Consider the following 13,562-nt stretch of genomic DNA (forward strand, 5'->3'; position numbering starts at 1 on the left):
CCCCTTTCCAGTTACACTGTCTACCCTTCTGCACACTATTTTGCATCAGCTCTGCAGAAGCCCTCATGTACAAATATATAAATCTGATGGAAGAAGTCAGAAACTTTGCCTCAATTCTAGGAACTCCCAAAGTATAAAGCTATACAAGACTTGTGTCTCTAGGCAGAGGGTGGCCTGGAACTTAGTGAGACACATGCATAACTACAAAAGGGACTATATTGTGGCTCATTTATTTTAGTTAGAACATCAATGCAACATTGGCATTCAGGAAGACAATAGATGCCTCAAAGACTAGTAGTAAAGTGTCAAAGGAACATTTTCTGTTCCATAGGCCTTTCCTTTGGAACCTTAAACATATTTTCATTGAGTAAAGCTATGGCATTTTTATTTCTGAAGTGATTTTTTTCTTTCACAGCTCATCACTAATTACAAAACAAAATCATATAAGACTATTTTTGAGATTCACCCAGTATTTGGCTCCCCAGCTCCTCTGTCACTGGGCATATGCTGTTGCAAATACATTCAGGTTTGATATCATAAGGTTAACATTTTTCTCTCTGAACAAGTTAGATCCCTCCTCTGGTGGTACTGCACTCAGTGCAGAAAGGGTCCCATTGAAACCACACTGCCAACAACAAATGGAGAATATACAAGAGATCTGCATTGCAGTCAAGAGAGCCACAGTGAGTGTCAGGAAGGAGAATTTCTCAAGTGCCTGGTTTACAAAAGGGTTTCAACTCAGCCACCATTTTTGTGGATGCAGTTTTGCTCAAGCAACATATCACATGCACAAACGCTACCACTTAGATATCTAACTACTGATTTCTGTGTGCAGTCAAGTAGTAAGATATCTAAGTACAATGCTTGCAGTTAACTGGAGGTTCTATTATCTCTGGGAATAAAACTGAGCCTGCAGAAATGTTGTCTGCCTTTTAGAATTAGGCTGTAGTTATAAAACAAAAATTAAAGTGTGTTTGGCCCCGATCTAAATGTAATTTGTGTTAATTTTGATGGACTGTCATTAACAGAATCCATTTCAGAAAAAAAGTAAAATGGAAAAAAGAGAAGAGATAGGAAAGAGAAAAGTGAATTTCTTGTAGTCAACATTTGTGTCATGTTTTGCTGGTAGCTAAACATTTCAAATAAGTTAAATGCCTGATAGGCTGCCACTTCACTTTGTTAGAGTAAAAGATGCCGGACAGAGAGAATTATAGTCTGCAAGAAAATTCTTTCTCAGCAGAACACCAGAATGAAACAATTATTTTTTACAGCTGTGACACCATGGAATTTAAATCCTTTTCAGAAAGATAAAAATGGAGCACAAGTGACTGACACATCAATACACATCCTATAAATTAAGGACAGAATATAGTAGTAAATATCTAAATGATAACTAACCAATTTGGGTCAATGACCAATTTGTCTAAGGTCACTTGAAAAATACGTTTTATAGGTTCTTATTTTCAAATGTATCAATACAAACATCAAAATGATGCAAGGTTTAGGCAAGTTTGGAATTTCAAAGTCCCTTGGGGCCTGAGTCAAAGCCAGTTTAAGTCAGTTTAAGACTGCCACTGATTTCAGTGGGCTTTGGATCAGTCCCTTACTCTACAACCAGGAACAATGTCAAGGTACTAGAGTTGTACACTGCATGATCATAGAAAAGACTGTAACTGAAATTGTGAAGACCCCTGTTTTTCATTTGTAACATATGAATCTCAACTTGCACTTGTGAATTCATTACATGTACTGGTTTTGTTTTACACAGAAGTTCCCAAACCATGGCCTATGGAGCACTTGCTGGTTGTTCTTAAAGAGTTGGTTGGTCACAGGGTATTGGTTTATTTCCAGATGGGTGGGTAAGATGAAATGTAGTCACTGACAAGGAAGTAACATAGATGGCAAATTCTACTCTTGTAAGTGGGCATACAAATTCTTCCATCTGACAACCAAATTTGGTCCTAAGCATAGAGAATTTGTATATCTCAGAACATATTTTGAGAGTGAGTGGGCTAATCACAGTCCTTTTCCAGGGTTATATACTTATTGATCCCTGAATCCTTTTCAGATGCCACCAGATCTCCTGTGTCATGTCAACTTCTATAAAGTAGGTCAGTTTTTATGGCTAACCTCAATAAATACAGCTTTTTCTTCAGGAGAGAAAGTTTGTGCAGTCTTCGGCAGCTGAAGCTACTTTCATGTCCCCAGAAACCCTCTGTTACAATTTCCATCGAATACAGTGACACTTCTGATTAATTGCCAGCTTCTCCCCTGCTGAACTCAGCCAACAAGGCACTTATGACTCCAGCAGATGTTTCCGCACTTTAGGGAAATTACAAAGTTTTTGTATTCCCCCCACTTCCTACAGCTGTAACAAAGACTTTTAATACAGTCAATCACAAAGAGAGGAACAAGATGCTGGCTGACCAATGCTGGTGCTGGATTGAGCCCAGAGCCACATTACAGATTACCTTACTAGCCCATGGAGCCATGCAGGAGATATAGTGCTTTAAAAGGAAGTGTTATATATATCAGTGTTATAATTTCAATGGGATCGCTGCACTCAGACAGGGAGAGGATCTGCCCCCCAACTCCTCAGGACTTCAAGAGTTCTCAGAAGGGTGTCTCATCTCTTTTTCACTGTACTTATACGAGCACATCCCTCCAGAGGCCTGCAGAAAGTTGGAGATAGGAAGAGGTGAATATCTGGGAGGGTTTCTTTCTCCTAGCTGTGAACCTCTGCAGTGAGCTGAGAGAGGGAAATGGGGACTGAGTGGGCAGACAAATAGTAGGGAAGGAATCAAGGGAAATCTTTACCAGGGCCTGAGGACAGCAGCAGGCCTCCACTGGATTCTTTCATGGCCTGGAGGCAATTTGCCTTTTGGAACAGGACTGGGCAGCATGCCTTCAGGGGTTACTACTAATCCCCACTCTATAGCAGCATGTGCACAGTAAGGGGATCAGTGTTTCAAGGATCACTCCCTGCTGCCTGCTGTTGGGCCTTTGTACAAACCCTTTGCTATGTGTTTAAGAACATAAGAACATAAGAATGGTCATACTGGGTCAGACCAAAGGTCCATCCAGCCCAATATCCTGTCTACTGACAGTGGCCAATGCCAGGTGCCCCAGAGGGAGTGAACCTAACAGGTAATGATCAAGTGATCCATCCCCTGTCGCCCATCTCCACCCTCTGCCATACAGAGGCTAGGGACACCATTCCTTACCCATCCTGGCTAATAGCCGTTAATGGACTTAACCTCCATGAATTTATCCAGTTCTCTTTTAAACCCTGTTAAAGTCCTAGCTTCACAACCTCCTCAGGCAAGGAGTGCCACAGGTTGACTGTGCTCTGTGTGAAGAACAGCTTCCTTTTATTTGTTTTAAACCTGCTGCCCATTAATTTCATTTGGTGGCCCCTAGTTCTTATATCATGGGAACAAGTACATAACTTTTCCTTATTCACTTTCTCCACACCATTCATGATTTTATATACCTCTATCATATTCCCCCTTAGTCTCCTCTTTTCCAAGCTGAAAAGTCTTAGCCTCTTTAATCTCTCCTCATATGGGACCCGTTCCAACCCTTATCATTTTAGTTGCCCTTTTCTGAACCTTTTCTAATGCCAGTATATCTTATTTGAGATGAGGGGACCACATCTGTATACAGTATTCAGGATGTGGGCATACCAAGGATTTATATAAGGGCAAAAGATATTCTCTGTCTTATTCTCTATCCCTTTTTTAATGATTCCTAACATCCTGTTTGCTTTTTTGACTGCCGCTGCACACTGCGTGGATGTCTTCATGATGACTCAAAGATCTCTTTCCTGATTAGTTGTAGCTAAATTAGCCCCCATCATATTGTATGTATAGTTTGGGTCTACTCACTCCTATATCACTCACACATACTATTTTGTCTTAAACCCTATGCTTTCTTAGGAGGGCAAGAAAAAAAAGTGCGTGTAAGCCTGCTTTTACTACATCTGACTGGATATTTCAAAATACTTAATCTTCTGAATAACACTTGATTCCTACCAGCTGTGATGTCCTTCACAATTATGAATTGCCTCATCAGAGGTGTATGAAGGCAGTACATTTATTCCTGGAAATGCTGTCACTTTTCAGGGCGGTTTGGGGTGTGCTGTCAATTTGCCTTTTGGCAAAAATGATATTTTTTGTGGCAATACATCACCAACCTTGTCTTATTTGTGAAATTTTGCTTTGGAAGTGGTTCATTTTCTGTCCAAAGTTTACTGTGAAGTGTTACAAAGGGATCTCAAAAAACTGGGTGACTGGGCAAGAAAATGACAGGTGAAATGCAATGTTTATAAATGCAAAGTAATGCACATTGAAAAACATAACCCCAACTATACATACAAAATAATAGGGTCTAAATTACCTGTTACCACTCAAGAAAGAGATCTTGATGTCATTGTGGAAAATTCTCTGAAAACATCTGATCAATGTTTAGCTGCAGTCAGAAGAGGTAACCAAATGTCAGGAACCATTAGGTAAGGGATAGGTAATAAAACAGAATATATCATAATATCACAATATAAATCATGGTTTCCTCACACCTTGAATATTGCATGCAGTTCAGGTTACCCCATCTCAAAAAGCTACATTAGAGTTAGAAAAAGTACAAAGAAGGGCAAAAAATGATCAAGGGTATGGAACAGCTTCCATATGAGGAGAGATTTAAAAGACTGGAACTGTTCTGCTTAGAAAAGAGATGACTAAGGGGTGATATGATTGAGGTCTATAAAATCATGAACAGTGTGGAGAAATTGAATAAGGAATTGTTATTTGCCCCTTCACCTAGCACAAGAATCATGGGTCATCCAATGAAATTAAGAAGCTGCAGGTTTAAAACAAACACAAGGAAGTATTTCTTCATACAACACACAGTCCAAGTGTAGAACTTGTTGCCAGGGGATGTTGTGAAGGCCAAAAGTATAACTGAGTTGAAAAAAGAATAATTTAAGTTTATGTAGGATAGGTCCAACAATGGGTATTAGCCAAGATGGTCAGAGACACAACACGCTGCTATCTGTGTGACTGTTAGAAGCTGGGACTGGACAATGGGGGGATGGATCAATAAATTGCCCTGTTCTGTTCATTCCCGCTGAAGCTTCAGGCATCAATCACTATCAGACAACAGGTTACTGGCTAGATGGACCATTGGTCTGACCCAGTATCGTCATTCTTATGATCTAGTTTTATACTGCGCTCACACCATTGGTTTCAATGGAATGAACCAGTATAAAACTGGAAATACACAGTGGTAAATCAGTTCCCATACATTATATATATGTTGGGCATCCAATATAACATAATAAAATAAAATTAGAGATGAATGGTAAAAGTATTCTGAAAGTATTGAGACAAATTAGATAAGGTGATTTGGAAATACAGGGTTTTTTTTAAAACTAGAGTTATCTTTCACTTTTTGAAGATTTTCCTACCTTTTGGAGGTCATTGTGATGCCAAATCAGTTAGATGCAGAAACTCCAGATGTTTTATTCTGTTGGTCTTATTAAGATATGGTTAGTTTAGGGGTAATTGGATGTGCATTTATTTAGTTAATAACTGTGCTTTTCAGATGCATATTAGAGTCCACACGCCTCTTGTGCACATTCTAATCAAGCATCAGACCAAGGTGGATATTATAAAGTGTGAATAGCACAATGGGTGTTTTGTAAATTATTTCTAATCTGACACAGACTTCATAAGCATCACCCAAATGCAGAAAACCCTGGTTTCTGGAATGGCATGCTTGGAACAACATAGGAAAGAGACTGCTCTGTTCTAGAAGATAGAGGACTGGGAGATGGAAAGAAATGTGAGGGACAAATGGTTTGCTATGTGAGATGGGAACCTGGAATAGGGGAAACTCCATTTGGTGGTAAAAAAGCAGTCTGAGAAAGCATGGGGTTCATTCCAGTGCAGCTGTTAGTCGGCAACTTTTAGACATTTAAAAGCCTAAGGGAATTTTCAAGGTAAAAAACCTCACTCCTTATTTAAAAAACAAATAAACAAACAAAAACCTAGAGTTAATGCTGAACATATGTAACTTTAACCTTCCTGGAGAATTCCTTAAAGAATGTTGCATCTTAATTGTGGGGAAAAAGCAGAACTCTGGAAACATGAGAGATACAAAGTTATCTCTTTAATAAACAGTAACAGTCACACATTGGGAAGTTTGGAATTGCCTATTTAATCTCTTTCAAACAAGCTTAATCCAATCACTGTACCACCAAAAGCCTCTTCAAGGGTGCTGGAACAATTTGTGTAGTGAGGGTGCTGAGAGCCATCAAACCAAACTGTTAACCCTGTATATAATGGAAACCACTTCAAGCTAGAGCCCCTAGTTCCAGCACCTATGAACCTCCTATTCTTTCTTTTTTCATAGTTACTTTATAGAGTGCTATCCGTTTACTTGAAGGCATTTTCCTGAATGAGTATTTGTCAAATATTTTTCCTAAGCACCTGAAGAAGTCAATAGCCTTTATTTATGGACATCTTACATTTGGAAGAGAAAAAAAAAAAAAAATGGTGACAAAATCAGGCTGAATGGCTGCAAGAGGGTCCTGGAAGGACAATATATTAGCCCTAGAATGTTAAAGGCCCTTTTTCCTACAAGCTCAGAAGGGGTTACCTCAGGTCACTTAGGGACACCTGAATCCAGTTAAGGGATTCTCTGGGGGAGAGAGAGAGAGAGAGCTAAGCTGTTACCAGGCTAGTGGCAGCAGGGAAATAGGATGTTCCAGGCTAAGAAGCTGTGCTCCTTCCCATAGGGAAGACAGCCAAACCTGAGTGACTGCTACAGGAAGGATTGACACCCCAGGGCAACCAACAGGACGACACCTTGCCCCATTGAGGGTGGCAGCAAAAGGTATTTCCCCCACACACCCCTGGGTTTTTGTTTATGAGACTGTTTCCTTTTTGTTTGGTGGAGGATCACACTTTAGGCCAACCCTCAGGCCTACAATGAAAATACAACCAATGGAGCACAGAAGATGGAAGGCAAACCTTGCCTGAGTAGGGCTGATTACCCCAGGCTTGCCATCACCAGAGGGGGAAGCACTAAGCCTGGTGAGAGAAAAGAGGTGCTTTGCCACACGTGGTGCCTGGGGTGAGATAGACTTCATGGAAAACTGTCCCAGGGCAATGTAAATCACCCCCACCCCCAAAATGGATGATGTAGTGATGATGTGGAGGCATATCTTCTTGCCTTCCAGAGAACAGTCCTACATGAATCCTGGCCTCAAGTCCTGGCCCCAAGTGAGTCAGCCTCCTTGCCCCTTTCCTGGGTAGGGATGCCCAAGAGGCCTATTACAACATGGCAGCAGAAGTGGCTACAGATTACCCCCAGTTGAAGGTTGAGATCCTGGTGAGGACTGGGGTGATGACAGCTATTAAGGGCCCAGAGGTTCCACAAGTGGAGGTACTGGGATGGAAAAGCACCAAGGTCCCAGCTGTTAGACCTGATCCAGCTAGCACAGAAGTGACTGCACCCTGAGATTCAGAGCCTGGAGAAAATTTTGGAAGTCATAGTCTTGGGCAGGTTCATGTGAGGACTACCGCCAGACCTACAAGGATGGGTCAGCTAAAATGACCCCTCCTCCTATGATGAGTTACTCGCCCTTAGAGAGAGACACTTAATGGCCAAAGAATTTTTTTTTTTACTACTGGAGAAGAGATGCACCAGGTCAAGAGGCCAGTCCTCTCCCCAAGGGCCCTGGTTTCCGAAGGACCAGGTAGAACTATGTTGGGAAGGAAGGAGGCTGAAGAGAGGCTTAAGGCTGTGAAGGGACTTGGGGACCTGGGTCATGAGGTAAGGGCCACTAGCCCAAAGAATAGGAGAATACCTCAAGCAGGATATAGGTGTCATGTTTTTGGGGAAGTAGGACATATAGCTGCCCAGTGTCTTAATGTGGAGGAGCCCATGCAGTGCAACCATGAAGATCTTTGTGGCTTGATAAACCTTGTGGGAGTCACAATGGCCCCCATAGATACATGTGGCCAGTTAGGAGGAATGGCATACAGACCATTGCATTAGTGGACTCCAAAAGTGCCATCACACTGGTCTCAGGAAAACTAGTGGGAGCAGCTGTCTTGGGCCAAGCGCACCAGAATAACCTGTGTACATGGTGCTGTCAATTATTATTGGACCATCCCCGTACAAATTGAGTTCCAGGGAAATATCACAAGGGGGATGGACCTGACCCTCCTGTATGTGGTCCTTAGGACAAGACTTCCCATGGTTTGGAGTCCTACTCCCCATAGATGAGTCAGAGGAGCTTAGTAACCCCGGGACTGATACAATGACCAAAGTAACTTGCCCTTTCCCGATCTTTTCTGAGTTAGCCCAGGACTTGTTCTCTTCCTGGGAAGCCCTGGAAGACTAGGCAAGAAAGGAGGGCAGACAAGAAGTTGGGAATGGGAATCTTGGCCCAAAACCAAAAGGCTGCACTCATAGGGAAGAAATCGTGTTCAGCTGGCATGGGGGCAATGCAGAGGGTCGATGATCTGGAAGCTGGACCCAGTTCCATGGAGACAAACCTTAAGAGGGAAACATAAATAGGTCCCCTTGAGATTGGGCATATTGGACCCTCATTTGAGAATTTTGGGCAGGATCAGGCCAATTATTTTCTACATGATTATATTAGAAAGGAGGTAGTTGAGGCGAATAGGGTCCTGGTGGAGGGAAAAAACAAAGGATAAAAAAGGACCTATTATATAGAGTAGTTTGAATGCAAGAGCAAGAAGTGGAGCAACTCTTGGTACCTCGAAGGCACCAGAGGTCAGTGTTGGACCCATCTCACAGTCATTTGTTCGGAGGACACCTAGGGATAGATAAGATCTTCAATCCAATCCTACGGACAGGAGTTTATATGGAAATCCAACAATATTGTGCCTCCTGCCAGAGTGCCAATTGCATGGCCCATGACCACACTTAAGGTCCCCTTTAGTACCTCTGGCAATTATTGAAGTCCCATTTGAGAGGATAGGCATGGACCTGAGAAATCAGCCAGGGGCCATCAGAGTGTGTTCGTTGTTCTGGACTATGCCATATGATACCCGGAGGCCGTACCCTATGAAACACGATGTCCAAGACAATAGCCAAAAAGTTAATACAGATTTTCTCTAGGGTGGGTGTTGTTATGCTTATAAGTAGCACACGGAATCTTTTAAAAGCGATAAGGCAATATGCCGCGTTTATTGAGAGTACAATTTAAGCATTAAAATCAGCATGCTTCCACTCACACACACACTCACCCAAAAAGTTCTGTGGCTGGATTTTATAGTTACCAGTCCTTAGTATTCCTTGGTCAGTTCCAATGGCCAGCTAAAACTGCACACAAAGGAGAGGAGCTGGGCCTCTGTCAATGAGCGTTTGAAGCTCTGATGTTGATGCAGAGCAAACGCAAAGTCCCGTGGAAATAAGTTCCCACACAAGTCGATGGACCTTGCTGTGTCACACTGGAGCTGTCAATCACAAGGTATTTAAGGTTGCTTTTAATTAACATTCATTTGAGTTGTTAGTGGGAGGATCTGCAGCTTCTTTCGTATCTGTCCCTTTGGCTCAACTCCTTATCTCATCCATGGGGTGTATACATTTGCTTTAGGGTTGTCAATCTGCCATCCGGGTGATTGATAATAAAGTTGGTGCCTCTAGACTCCTCCACTCCCTTCTTGACCATCCAGCCCAGTTGTCCTTTCTCAGTTAATTACATACATTCTTCACTCACACCAAAAAGTAAATAAGGCAATTACAGCCATAAAACTTCTATCCTTTTAAGAACAAATATTAACACAATCAGGGAAAAATAGACTCAGAACAATTTCTTCTTACTAATTCAAAGCTAGCAAAATGGAGTATAAGGCAAAATAAGCAAAATGGAGTACAATTTACTTGAGACAATTTCTTCCCATTAGTCTTTTGGCCTACAGGATACCCAAAGATATCTTGACAGATCAAGGAACCCCCTTTGTGTCAAAGTTGATGAAGGCCTTGTGTTACGATGCTCCATATACAGGCCCTAAGAATGTCAGTCTACCGTCCACAGACTGATGGTCTTGTTGAGCGCTTTAATAGGACGCTGAAGAACATGATATGGAAAGTGGTGACCCAGGATGGGAAGAACTGGGATACCTTACTACCCTACCTGATGTTTGCTATAAGGGAGGTTCCCCAGACTTCAACTGGGTTTTCCCTTTTTGAGCTGTAATACAGTCACCACACCTGTGGCATACTGGACATTGCCAAGGAGGGCTGGGAAGTACAGCCTAGCCAGGGAAGAAACATCATTGAGCCCATGATGCAGATGAGGGACAGGATAGTCACCCCCATAGTGTGGGAAAACATGGAGAACGCACCAGAGGCCCAACGGACCTATTACAATCGCCGACTGACAGTCCAGAAATTCCAGGTGGGAGATTGGGTAATGATGCTGGTGCCCACAGCTGAGAGTAAGCTCTTGGCCAAATGGCAGGAGCCATATGAAGTAATAGAAGCCATTGTGGAGGTCAACTATAAGGTTTGAGAGTCTGATCACCAGAAGCCAGAACAGATATTCCATGTCAATCTATTGAACCCTGGCAAGACAGGGAGGTTCATCTGGTCACGCTGGAGTTGCCACCCCAAGAAAATAAACATTGGGAAAGGTGGGAAAATCCCTTAATTAACCCCTGAACAATGAACAGAAGTCATCAATATGATTGAACTGAACCACAAGCCAGGCAGGACCACATAAGTTCATCATCATATCATCACAGATCCTGGAGTAAAGGTGAATGGTAAGTCCTACCGGTTCCCAGAGGCAAAAAGAGAGGAGATCAGGACTGAAGTTAGGAGAACGCTGGAGCTAGAAGTAATTCAGGAGTCTCATAGTTAATGGTCCAGTTCAATCATCCTCATACCTAAACCATATGGCGTCATGAGGTTCTGCAATGACTTCCCAAAATTAAATGAGGTGTCCCAGTTCAGTGCTTACCCCATATCTCAAATAGATGAGCTAATTGACTGATTGGGAAAAGCCCGATTTTTGTTCACCCTTGACCTGAACAAAGCCTATTGGCAACTCTCTCTGGCCAAGGAAGCCAAAGAGAAGACTGCATTTCCTACACCAGGATTGTGCAAGTACACGGTCCTCCTTTTGGATTACATGGGGCTCCTGCAACCTTCCAGCAGCTCATGGATAAGCTGTTGCATCAACATGTGGATACTTACCTTGATGAAGTTATCATAAGTAGCCCAGACTGGGAGATGCACCGAGAAAATGTGGAAGCAGTATTGGCTACCCTGAAGAGGTTGGGTCTCACTGCAAATTTCTCCAAATGTGCAATAGGGCTAGCAGAAGCCAAACACCTTGGGTACATCTTGGAGAGAGGCATAGAGAAGCCCCAACTGAACAAGTTAAAAGTGATACAAAGTTAGCCCTGACCGATCCGGGAGAAACAGGTCAGAGTATTCCTGGGGATAGTTGGGTACCATAGGAGATTCATTCCCCACTTTACTACCAGAGCGTACCTGTTGACAGATCAGATAAAAGCCTGGAGCCAAGACATAGTGAAATGAATCTGCACAGTTGAAGAAACTTTTACAGACCTGAGGACCTCCCTCTGCAGTAACCCAGTGCTAGTAGCCCCAAACTTTGAGAAGGAGTTTATACTGCAAATCGATGCCTCTGAAGTCAGATTGGGAGCCATGGTTTCTCAAATGGTAGGAGAAGAAGAAAACCCAAGCCTATTCCTTAGCAGGAAACGCCTGCCCAGAGAACAAAAGTATGCTGTGTTAGAGAAGGAATGCCTTGTGGTAAAATTAGCCATGGAAACCCCTTACTATCTACTCATACAGAGGTTTACCCTCGTCACTGACCATGACCACCTGAAATGGATGGACCAGAAGAAAGAAAGAAATGCAAGGGTAACGAGATGTTCCTGTCATTACAACCCTTCCACTTCAGAGTTCAACACAGGTCGGGGATCAGGCATGGCAATGCTGATGGCCTTTCAAGGATGCACTGTTTTTTGACTCAAGTAGCTCAGCCCTATGGTGTTGAGCATGCGGGTGGGGGGGGAGAGGAGATATGTGACAAAGTCAGGCCAGATGGCTGCAAGAGGGTCCTGAAAGGCCAATATATTAGCCCTAGAATGTTAAAGGCTCTTTTTCCTACAAGCTGAGAACGGGTTACCTCAGGTCACTTAGGGACACCTGAATCCAATTAAGGGCTCCCTGAGGCCTTTAAAAACCCCTTCTCTGAAGGGGGGTGCGTGTGAGAGAGATAGAGAGAAAGAAGCTGCTGCCAAGCTAGTGGCAGCAGGGAAATAGGCTGTTCCAGGCTGAGAGGCTGTTCCAGGTTGTTCCATGGGCTCCTTCCCATGGGGAGATGGACAAACCTGAGTGCCTGCTAGGGGAAGGACTGACACTGCATGGGAACGAACAGGGTGATACCTTGCCCCAGGAAGGGGGGCAGCAAAAGGTACCCCCCTGTTTCCTTTTTGTTTGGTGGAGGATCACCCCTTAGGGCGACCCCAAGGCCTATCCTGAAAATATGACCAAGGGAGCAGAAAAGGAAGGCAAATCCTGCCTAAGTAGGTTGATTACCCCAGGTCTATCATCACCAGATGGGGAAGCACTAAGGCTGGAGAGAGAAAAGAGGTGCCTTGCCACAAAACATATTGCTTCTATGTGTGCTTGATTGGTTCTTTGTTTGAAAAGTGTGAATTGCGAGTGCTTTGTTCCAGGTGAGCCTTGAGTGGGCCTGACTGTTATAAAAAGCCAGTCAGCTGCGAACCAGCTGAGTGGCAAACAGCAGAGAGGCTAACAGAGGGAGTTTGCCTGGGAGTTCACCTGGGGAGAGCCCACTGAGGCTTACATCTTGCCGGCTTCTCTGAGTAGTTACTACAACTCCTGAGGAAGTTCGTAGAAGGAAGGTAATATGGATGGGGAGTGTTCAGCTGTTGTGACCTGCACTGGATGTGCTATGTTTGTCTTTTTTCCACAGGACAGAAGCGATCTTGTCTGTACAAAGTGCAAGCTGGTCTCCATATTGGAAGAGAAGGTTAAAGGTCTGGAGAAGCAAGTATCGACCCTGTGTTGCATGAGAGAAACTGAAGATTTCCTGGACAGACGTCAGGATATGCTTCTACAGGCACAATGTTCTGAAGATTCAGAGCAGGCTGAACAGCAGGGACAGGAGGACAGTGAAGAAATTGGGCAGCAAGTGACCTCCAGAAGAAGAAAGGGGAGTGTCCATGTACCAGCAGCGCAGATACTGGTAAGCAACTGTTTTCATGTTCTCTCCACAGGTACTAATGCGGAGAGTGAACTAGATGATACATCTGAGGGAAGGGAACAGAAGGAGACTCCGCTGATTGGAAGGCATGAGATGCACTGTCCTAGGGATGAGAATACCATGACCACTGCTCCCAAGAGGAGGCGGCGGGTGGTGGTGGTGGTGGTGGTGGTGGTTGGGGACTCTCTCCTCAGGGGGACTGAGTCATCTATCTGCCACCCCGACCGGGAAAACTGAGAAGTCTGCTGCTTGCCAGGAG

The sequence above is a fragment of the Lepidochelys olivacea genome (genome assembly GCF_965140295.1).
Source record: "Lepidochelys olivacea isolate rLepOli2 genome assembly, chromosome: 1".
Taxonomy (NCBI): domain Eukaryota; kingdom Metazoa; phylum Chordata; order Testudines; family Cheloniidae; genus Lepidochelys; species Lepidochelys olivacea.